This window comes from Drosophila suzukii (genome assembly GCF_043229965.1).
Source record: "Drosophila suzukii chromosome 2 unlocalized genomic scaffold, CBGP_Dsuzu_IsoJpt1.0 scf_2c, whole genome shotgun sequence".
Taxonomy (NCBI): Eukaryota; Metazoa; Arthropoda; class Insecta; order Diptera; family Drosophilidae; genus Drosophila; species Drosophila suzukii.
Genome location: NW_027255896.1, coordinates 18,406,928 through 18,418,998, shown reverse-complemented (window position 1 = coordinate 18,418,998; position 12,071 = coordinate 18,406,928).

The window sequence follows — 12,071 nt, the reverse complement described above, 5'->3', positions numbered from 1 at the left end:
GCCCTCAGAGCCATCTCACTAGCTCTTTGGCCGAAGGGTTTTCTCCATACTTGAAATGAATTACTGGGGTGGCTTCTACATCTTCAAAAAATGTATGAAATTATTTAAATTTTGTAACATGTTCCTTGAAGATCTCACTTCCATGCTTTTTTAAAAACTCTTCAATTTTTTGAGGAAATCATTTTTTTCTTTCAACGTTATAGTCTAAATGTTTATCTTTAACTAAAGTTTGGTAGAGATAAATCATTGTAAAGAAAGAAACCAGATGTTAAAAAATGCAACAGCTGATAATAGACCCACCCTCGAAAGCAAATTCCAAACAATAGAACATCTTTTTTTTTTGGCTTTCTCTTTATTTTAGAATTTCAACATATGATGAAATTAATTTTCTAACTCTATATTGTTGAATTAAAAAATGAAAACAAGCACAAGTTTCTATATTATTATTAGAAAATTTACATAAAGTTAAATGTTCTCCAAATGTTGTTATTATAAACTCCTTTACGTCAATACCCATGAACATGTTCCTTGACTCCAGTAGTAATTTCAAGTCTTCTTTTGAAATCATATTTTTAAATGTATTAATAAATAAATTAATGTTATTTATTAAAGAAAAATAAGTCGGTAAGTAGTATGGAAAAGCGGATTCTGGGACAATTAGAATATTAATGGCCCCCGCGCCCCTCCCCGCCCTCATTAACGTATGCGGGTTCTGAGACAATTCGCATAATCCAATAAATTAACTGATTTTAATGGGTTTTGAAGTCATAAAAATGTCGCGATCGTGTCTATAAAGAGTAAAATCGCCCCCACATCCCCGTGTGACAATATTGATTATGTATCCTTCCCCTCATTATGTGCAATTAATAGTCAGGTGAGAAAGGTGCACGTGAGAAAGGTCGCACAACCATAGTATCCAAAGGTTTTTTTCTTAGAGGAACATATCCGATCATGTTGGGGAAAGGTGTGACCACGTACACTTTGGCTCATTATCACAGGTGTTGCTGTGCACGTGTGAAAGGTCGCACACCCAAAGTATTTAAAGATGGTTACCTTAGAGGAATATGTCCGATCATGTTGTGGAATAATGTTTCCTATGATTATAAAACTAATTTAGAAATCAAAAGATCCCAAATAAAATATATCTCACAAGTTAATGATTCTCAGATGTGGATAATTTTTAAACACACATTTTTGTTTCCGCCCCAGAACGCTTAACTGGTAAATTGTCTAAGATTCTCTTCTTTCCACAAATGGGTCATAAACATGTCATAAAAGTGATTCAGGCAAGAGCTACCCGAACATGCGCACCTGTCAATTACCTGACCGCAATAAAAGGGACACATGCACAACCCAGAAGGCGCACGCTCATTGACAAGATCATGGGCCTCACGCCAACGACCTCACGGCTAACTGCTAGCTCTAATACGTTCCCATAATAGGGGTATCTCAGTCAGGAAATATTTTCCATTCTCCGTACCTGTAATTTTAGCTCGAAATAACAAGTCAGAAGTTTATTTTGTAGCATAATAATACATTTATTCATTTATTTTGGTATTGCGAACATTTTTATTATATATAGAAATTAATTTTCTGCTTTGATTCCGGAGATTTGCATAGAAGAAGCAGGCGCACGTTTCCGACGTCATTTCTGGATAAAAAATGTAAAGCGTTCACCATAATGCATAGTTTTAAGATCATGTCCACCTCGATTCATGAACATAGTTTTTGTGTTTAGAAGGTATTGAAAATGCTGACCAATTATCTGTCCTTTAAATTGTTCAATAAATTGGTCAATTTCCTCATGAAATTTAATTTTGTTAATTTTATTTTCTTGTAGGTCTTTACACATCTAGTCTCAACTTTAAAATGATGTATAAAAACTATTTTATTGATTTGAAGCTACTTTTAAAAAATGTCAAAATAATGTATGCATTGTTAAAGCACAAACCCCGCCCCTAAGGTGTGTTTCACAATAGGGAAACCGGTTTCCTTTAAACCTGTTTAGTGACGGACAGCCCATTTCCTCGATATTAATGAGCTGACGACTCCCAAAAAACGTCTGTAAAAATCGTTTCTTTTCCACACCTTTACAAATAATTTGTTTTCCGCTTGTAATTGTCCTTAGATACTTTCGAGTTTGTGGAAAACTGTTTTCTCCGTCGTTCTAAAAAATTTTGTGATGTGTATTCGTTAACCAAATTGCAGTCTTTTGAGATTATGTATTTAGCAAAGTAAAATCATATGGTGACTCTATTAAAAAATCTATTATTCAAGTTTGGATCTTTAGAATAAAATTATTATTATTATCAAAGAAACCTTGAACATCAATCGAAACAGTGTCTTTCAACATTTTTCTAATGTTAAATAACTCGTTGTACTAGTCCGTTTAATGGGTAATATTCAACTAAACGGCCATGTATGAGGACACAGTAAGCTTGGATATTTTCATGACTTGGTGTCTTCAATTCTATTGAAATTCTCTCATCAATAGGACCAGTATTCACTGATTCGTTTTGAAATAAAAGAAAAACTACAATAATATGGGCCTTAAATTTAAATTTACTTGGGGTCAAAAATGGTTGTGGTTCACGATTAAAGTAACTAAATTGAGATCTTGTATACATTTCATATAGGTGAATACTGATTCTTACTAAAATCAACATTCAATTTATCATATGAATATGATTCAGAATTCAAATGAACTTTCAAGTTTGATAAATTATTTGGGATAACTTCTCCATTTAGTGTAAAAATCCAGATATTACAAATCTTGGTTTATTCGCGGTTAGCCGACAATTTCTCATTCCAGCTGTGTTCACTCCCATACCCCTATTTGGGGTTAAAATATGAATACAAACTCTGGAATGCGATTGGTAGGCTTACACCACTTTTAATAATATACAGTATCATACCCAAAGGTACTCAACATGACCACACCCAACAAATCAAGCAGTAGCCAAGTTGGGAACAGTACCAGGCGCTCAGTAGCACTCACTGTAGACTAACTCACCGTCTCACCGACTCAACGCCCGAGCGACGACGAAACCAACTTTCATCACTAGAAATAGGAGGGACATTAGATTATAGGATTAGACATTACACTTGTTTGTGCCTAACCGAAGTAGACACTTCCGGGTCACACCGCGGGACAAGGGGGTAATGAGCACTTGTCGCTGGCACGGGGACGCTATGATGGCAGGACGATCGCGTCGCGGCAATGGTAAGGAGGTTACTACGATGCCGGACCACAGGCGATGCTGGAGCTGCGCTGAGGGTGAGCTAACGTGGTTAGCTGCTAGTTGAGATTGTGTATTACGAGCCCTATTCCCAGTTGTAGGAAGTAGAACCGCGGAGTTAAGAGGTGTGTTGATAACTGTTTTATTCTTCATTTGGAACATGTTTATATACTACTTGGAACACGAAAGTTTAGTGTAATGATTAGTGAAGTAAGCTATATTCTAAAGTTGGTCAGGGAATTATGATTATGGTAGCAGTTTGCGTAGTTGGCTTTGCGTAGTTGGCTGATACTGCAAAATGTGCTGACTGCATTGGCCGGTCAGTGTGCCGTTGGGTCGGTGAGACGGTGAGTTAGTGAGACATATAATATGCTGATCAGCAATTCTCATATGCAGTGGGTGCTACTGAGCGCCTGGTACTGTTCCCAACTTGGCTACTGCTTGATTTGTTGGGTGTGGTCATGTTGAGTACCTTTGGGTACGAACATTCTCCCCCCCTATTGAGGGGTACCCTCAATTAAGTCGTGATGTCGGTCTGCCCTTGACCGAATTGTATAGGAAGCCCCTAACAAATCATTGACCAAGGTGGATCGTTCCTTCAACTGAGGTTCATGGTTGTGATTCAGGTCCTTCACATCTTCTTTATGCTGCTTAACACTCCCCTTTGCGATAAAATTGACATTACCGTGGGGACTGAAATTGTGCCCTCGTAGAACTTGATCACTTGGCACGTCTATGGTATGTGGACGTTCTGCAACAAAACTAAGATCTTTCTTGGTAAAGTTTAGAAATGTTGAGCCAAAGTCAGCCTTCTTGTAGGGTTTGAATTGATGAGAAGTCTATATTCATCGGATTTTTATCTTTCGCTGGCTCATAAGCAGCGTTCGGTCCTGCAAAATCATCTCTGTTTTCTATTAGATTGGGGTTGATTTCCGTATCAGATGAGGTTTCTTTATTGATATAACCTGTGATTACATAACCAAGCCTTGTGCCTTGTGCTAAAGGTTTATTAGGTCCTAGTTCAAGACGTTCACCGGTAATTACACGAGAAAATACTTCAACCCCTAACGTTAGGTCAATAGGTCCTGGTTGCCGAAAGTCAGGATCTGCTAACGGCAGTCCCTCGGGAATATTAAGATCGGTTGTAATCGGTACTGACGGTTGGTCTGTAATGACTGTGGGCATAATAAATACCTCTAATAATTTTTCAAACCCTGATGTACATGATGAGAGCTACACCGACAAGTGGTCGGTGATCCACAGTTTTCAACCTTATGAGCTGTAGACAAACAATTTGTGCATGCTCCTACTTGAATAATGGCTTGACGCCGTGCTTTGGGGTCCATTTGCTGGATACGGCTACATGCTTTAAGATTATGTTGTCCTAGGTGACAAATCTTACAGCTCTCTTCGTTGTGAACTGACTGATGGCGGAGTGTTGCTGTAGGTTGAGCGCTTTTCGTCTTCAGTACACTCCATAACGTTGGAATTTCCGTTGGTGCATCCGCTGAATTTTCGAGAGCAGCTAGAGACTGCTGGTCTAGTTTTCTTCTGATAAGAAAACACAGGATTGGATCCCAGGACTTTGTGCTGATATCAAGGTTTTTAGGAGTACTTATTGAATTTTGTATAGTGTCATGTAAGGCCCCTAGTTGGCGCGAGGAGCCATCTATAGGCTTATGGTCAATAATTTTTGCAATGGCGGCGAATACTAGTATTTTTCCGTTCTGGTACCTGGCCTTTAAACGCAAACAGGTGTCGTCATAGCCACCCTGTGAGAAGGCTGTGTCTGTCAAGACGTTTCTCGCTTCACCACGAAGCGAACTCTGTAGAATATGTAGTTTTTGACTGGCCGAATATGGTTTATTATGTACCGATTCCACAAAGAGATCATGGAACCGTGGCCAGTCTAGATACTCGCCGTTGAACTCCGGAATGCTAATTGGCGGAAGTGCCAAGTTTAGGCTCATTGGCGCGTCGTTTTCCCGAAGCAGGTTCATTTCGTATTCCTCGTATAATGTGTGGAATTGAGCTAGCTCTGCTTCTGCCAGAGCTGCGGCCCCAGGTGTGCTATCCAATTCGTCTTGGGCTTGCCTTAGTAACGCCCAATGGAGATCCAGGTGCCTTTGTAGGGCTGGGGTGACAGTTGGGGCGTTCGAGGCTAATGTTAATGATGACTCCAATTCGTTGCAACTTCTCTGCAACTGTCGGATCACCGTGTCAATTGTGGAATCTCCTTTGACTTGATCTTTTGTTGCGAGCTTGATGTTGGTCGAAGTTCGTCTGGGGGCCTTCGGAAGCTCGCTTCCAGTCGGCATGTTGTCCAGAAAGATATTCTGATATTTTTCGACCAGCTCCTTAAGTGCTACTAATCGTGAAGAGTACTCACTTCCAGTGGGTAATGTTGCTTGCTGGACTTCTTCATCTAGGTCGCAAAACTGCTGCCAGAGATCGTTTAACTGAGTTAGCTTACCGGAATAATAGCCGTCTCGGTGGCGTCGGTCGGCAGAATCCTTGCCATAATTCTTAATGAGCTGTTGGATTTTCCCTTGCAGCTCGTTTTGGGTGTCTAGTAATCGATTCTGTAAATCAAATCTTGTGTGACTTGTTTCCTCAATGAATGAAGTAGACATATTGTGTGTCTTGGAAACAAAGAATCTTGTGAAGCTGGATGAAGCTGAGTATCCTGTAAAGCTGGATGAAGCTGAGTATCCTGTGAAACTGGATGAAGCTGAAGTTCCTGTGACGCTGGAAGAAGAAGCGAATCCTGTGAAGCTGGATGAAGCTGAAGTTCCTGTGACGCTGGAAGAAGAAGCGAATCCTGTGAAGCTGGATTAAGCTGAAGTTCCTGTGACGCTGGAAGAAGAAGCGTATCCTGTGAAGCTGGATTAAGCTAAAGTTCCTGTGACGCTGGAAGAAGAAGCGAATCCTGTGAAGCTGGATTAAGCTGAAGTTCCTGTGACGCTGGAAGAAGAAGCGTATCCTGTGAAGCTGGATAAAGCTGTGAGTCCTTTAGTGGGAAGGGGGTTGCTTGAGTGTGATCCTTTGTTGTTAAAGGATCACGTCGGGGTCACCAATGTTTGTGCCTAACCAAAGTAGACACTTCCGGGTCACACCGTGGGACAAAAGGGTAATGAGCACTTGTCGCTGGCACGGGGACGCTTTGCTGGCATGACGATCGCGTCGCGGCAATGGTAACGATAGTTACTGCGATGCCGGACCACAGGCGATGCTGAACTGCGCTGAGGGTGAGCTAACGTGGTTAGCTGCTAGTGGAGATAGTGTATTACGAGCCCTATTCCCAGAGGTAGGAAGTAGAACCGCGGAGTTATGAGATGCGTTGATAACTGATTTATTCTTCATTTGGTACATGTTTATATGCTACTTGGACCACGGAAGTTTGTGTAATGATTAGTGAATATTCTAAAGTAGGTCAGGGAATTATGATTATGGTAGCAGTTTGCGTAGTTGGCTGACACTGCAAAATGTGCTGACTGCATTGGGGGGTCAGTGTGCCGTTGAGTCGGTGAGACGGTGAGTTAGTGAGACATATAATATGCTGATCAGCCATTCTCATATGCAGTGGGTGCTTCTGAGCGCCTGGTACTGTTCCCAACTTGGCTACTGCTTGGTTTGTTGGGTGTGGTCATGTAGAGTACCTTTGGGTACGAACAGGTACAATAGGTAAAAAACCACCAATTTTCGGTACATTAGTAATACGAGGAATCTTAATTTTTTTTATTTCTACCAATTGATTTATTGACTGCTTTACGCACAACCTTAATCGCACTCAATACCCGTATTCCTGTTCGGATAACATTTGAAAAACTCTTAACCTTTGATTTCCTTTTCCTACACTTTCTCTTTGTTCCATTTTTCACACCCATTCCGAATTTCTTTTGCTGCTGTTTTCTTTGCAATACTACTATCTTTTGAACCAACACGTTCCCACTCTTTATTTATTAATACTGCGTCAGACTTATGTCGATCAGCTAGAACCTTAAATTGTGAATATGCAATATCATGTACTGTACAAGCTTCAACCAATTTATTTATCCCACGATCACCGCGCTCCAACCTTTGTTTTAGTTTTGTTCCAGGTCCACAAAAATTATAACCAGGAATATGTGCTTCAAATGGAAGTTTGTTAATTATTTTGTTTATAATACCACTTCCTCGTTTCAAGTTTGAACTCTGACTGTAACAATTATAGAAACTTTTACCCATTTTATATAATGTCTTATCAAGGAGCATATATCATCGAATGAACTACATTACACACGTGAATATGCGTTTAATACGTCAAAAACAAGAAATCTGTGTTAGAAATATCGAGGGTGGTGATCACTCATGATCGCGGCATAGTTCTTTATTACCCAATACAATAAGAGCATTGGTTGTCGGTCCCTCAAACTGTGGAAAAACAAATGTTATGCTCAGTCTTATTGAAAGTCCAAACGGGCTTAAATTTGAGAATATATATGTATTCTCAAAGAGTTTATATCAACCAAAGTATGAGTATTTAGAGAAACTAATTAAGCCGATAAAGGGAAAGGGTATTATACGTCCTCACAAAATTATGAAGTTTTACCACCCGCTAAGGCTAAAGAAAACTCTATTATGATTTCTGATGATGTTGCTTGTGAAAAACAAAACAACATTCGTTCATATTTCTGTATGGGACGTCAGATAGATTCTTTTTACCTATGTCAAACATATACTCATATTCCAATACGTGATAACGCGAATATGATTATAATGTTTAAACAAGATGATTTAAATATGCGTCATATATATCGTGATCATGTAAATACTGATAGACATATGATTCATTTATGAAAATTTGTCAAAAGTGTTGGAGTGATAAATACGGATTCCTCATAATAAGTAAAGATAACGATATGGAAAAAGGAAGATACAGGAAGTGTTTTAATGAATTTATAATTTTTTGAGAATATAAGTTTTATTCTGTAAGCTATATTTTCACAGTACATTATTAAATTCCAAAATGAGTACATCATTCGCTCTTACATTAAATGGCAATGAACCCATTACAAACATTTCTTATTTCCCACCCATTGAACTGACAAATGGTGAATATGAGTGTGCACTAATCGACTTCATATGTACAACTCTATACCCAATGTTGATATAAATAATAATTTATTTCATATTGGTGATAAAGTAATTCAACTTCCATTAGGATCATATGAACTCAATGACATTTATGATTTTCTAAAAAATAAACTAAAAGATTATGATCTTGAGAAAACATTTCAAATGGAGGGTAATAATAACACACAGTTTATATTACAGCTACCATGGAACCTGTTTACTTTAATAGAAAGAACTCCATTGGACAATTGCTTTGTTTCAATAAAAGAATAATTTACCCCGACTTGAAAAAAACATACATATCTGATCGACCTGTCAACATTTTAAAAATAAACACAATACCCTTAGTATGTAATATTGTAAGCGGATCATATATTGATAGTAGACAGATTATTCATTATACGAATTTGGAATTATAAATAAGTACACTCTCTATACACATAACTGATCAGAACGGTGAACTAATAAATTTACGCGGTGAAAACTATACAATTCGTTTACATTTAAGATTAATACAGTGATTATGTACAATAAAAGAGGTGATACTTACCATCATCAGCACACTTTAAAACATAAAGTTATAGGAAGAAACCAAAAGACACACACTTATATAAAAAAATAAGTTAATTCTTAAATCACTGGGTTTAACTAACTTACTAACTAAGTTTAACTAAAGTTATGGGGTTGAATAAAATATTGGCAGTAGATAGTATATCAAAGCAAGAAAATGACAGTAATTCACTGTATCAACAATCATTTAAAGCAAATGATCAGATAAGAATTACAATCCAAAATCAAGATTTATATGTACTCCTCCATGAGAGTCTTCTAAATTTGCAAGGAGATATTACCCTATTTAAGGAAGTGGGAGCGGTAGAAACTTAAAATGTTATTGGCCGGATGAGAAATAATCGTATGGCATACTTTTTAGATGAAATACGCTATGAAACATATGGGGTTTAGATAAATAGAACAAGACTTAGTGGTATTACTTCTGCAATAAAAAACTTTGTTTCTTTAAATCAATTTGAAAGCAAGAGACTTTACAATTCTGGATGGAGTGGAGGAACCGATTTCAATTTAAACCCCCACATCAACTTTTCAATACCCCTTAAAAATCTACTTGGATTTGCTGAAGATTTCAAAAAAGTATTATTAAATTGTAAACGTGAACGAGTACTAATAATATCAAAAAATTTGAATGATGTGCAAGATAAGTTGGAGAATGCACAATTAGTCGGAAAATATATATGACTAATATATGACGAATATTACATGGAAAATTCCTCATATAACACCCAGCGATTCAACGAAAATTAAAATGTATGATATCATAAAAAGTGGAACCAATCTACCGATTGCATTTCGTAGTTGGCATACATACATTAATCCTAAACTAAGTAATGGAACAGATCATGTTTGGAATGTTAAATTAGCTGTTAACCGAGAGCGTCCACGATTTGCTTTAATTGGATTTAAAGATAAACACCATCTGATTACAAACAATTTCAGAAATCTAAAGGTCTACTCAAACTCTGAAACATATCCCTACGATGACTTAAACTTGGACTTTGAAATAGATCGATTTGCTCACCTAATGAAATGTATTGCAAGTTTCAAACTAGCTACTATAACCGAAGTGAATCTCCTTTACTATCACCTACAGAGTTTAAATCTAAAGCTCCTTTTATCGTAATAGAGTTATCATATCAAAATAAATGGTTAAATCGGGATCCATTGATGTTAGGACTTCAATTGAACTTGCCAAGCCCACTATCGAAAATGTTAAAGTATATTGCGTGCTCATACATGATCGTTTAGTTGAATACAACCCGTTGAATGGCCTAGTTCAGCGGATTGTCTAACAATCAATAAATCAATCATGACTGAAGACATTGTTGCAATTGATGTTCAAGGATTTCTTGGGAATAATAATAAATTTATTCTAAAAGAAATTGGAGTCGTATTCAAAAACGAAAAAATCTTGAATTCTAATTTTATCATACACTCTGCACATGATTTTATTTAATTGAATAAAAAATGTAGAAAAACAGCTACTTGGCTAACAAAAAAAACATCAAAAAACTTATTGGAGTGATGGATTATACTTTTTCAAAGAAACACAAATGTATTTAAGAGAAATAAATAGAAAAAAAAAATAATTTGTAAGGGATATCAAAAAATGTTATTCCTACAAAAATTTGTAAAAATTGATGATTTAATTAACATTGATGAAATTGGTTGTCCCTCTTTAAAAGTAATAGATGGAAATCAATACATGCTCGGGATGGTGTCTGCTCTTTCAACAATGCTCATATAATTTTAAACTTTTACACAAAGGAAAACTCCTAAACACCTTTTCACCATTCATTCACATTTTGAGAGTCGGGAAAAGAAGTTTACGAAATGACTGATTCTAATAAATAAAATAAATTTATTTATTAATACATTTGGAAATATGATTTCAAAAGAGTACTTTAAATTACTACTGGAGTCAAGGAACATGTTCAGGGGTATTGACGTAAAGGAGTTTATAAAACAACATTTGGAGAACATTTAACTTTATGTAAATTTTCTAATAATAATATAGAAACTTGTGCTTGTTTTCATTTTTTAATTCAACAATATAGAGTTAGAAAATTAATTTCATCATATGTTGAAATTCTAAAATAAAGAGAAAGCCAAAAAAAAAAGATGTTCTATTGTTTGGAATTTGCTTTCGAGGGTGGGTCTATCATCAGCTGTTGCATTTTTTAACATCTGTTTTCTAAGTATAATACAATGATTTATCTCTACCAAACTTTAGTTAAAGATAAACATTTAGACTATAACGTTGAAAGAAAAAAATGATTTCCTCAAAAAATTGAAGAGTTTTTAAAAAAGCATGGAAGTGAGATCTTCAAGGAACATGTTACAAAATTGAAATAATTTCATACATTTTTTGAAGATGTAGAAGCCACCCCAGTAATTCATTTCAAGTATGGAGAAAACCTATCATCCTGTGCATGGGCATATGATGATTGTAAAGTTGGACCTGATACTTGCAGGTGTGTGCATGTTAAAAGGAAAGAAGAAAATGCCTAAAAATTTATGGAAAGATACATTAGAATACTTAAAAAACTCAATGGAAACTAATTTAACACGAATATGATTAAATAAAAACGTATTTGACTAAATAAACGATCTCATTTGTTTTTGTGTATATTCTGTTAGGAACATCTCTCTGTCACACTCCTACACACCCTATTCGGGTAAAGATCACTCTAAGCAACCACACATTTTTACGCATGACAAAACACCCCTCACACACACACACCTTTGGGGTGAGAAAAAGACGAGGCAAGACGAGACATGACAAAACACCCAGACCCCACTTTCAACATTTCTTAGGGGTGACCCTCACAACTCACACCCCTTTCTAACCTCATTAAGTGACCTTTTTATGCTAATTAGGTCATTATAACACCTGTGTGCATCCTAACGGTCACCCCCACCCCCTTTTTCCCACACTTTTATTACTTAATTATGCTTATGTTTTAATGACCTAAAACACCTGTGTGCAACCATGCGTGACTAATTAGGGTCACCCCCACCCCCTTTTTTTGACATGATTTATTACTTAATTATGCTAATTAGGTCATTAAAACACCTGTGTGCAACCATGCGTGACTAATTAGGGTCACCCCCACCCCCTTTTTTTGACATGATTTATTACCT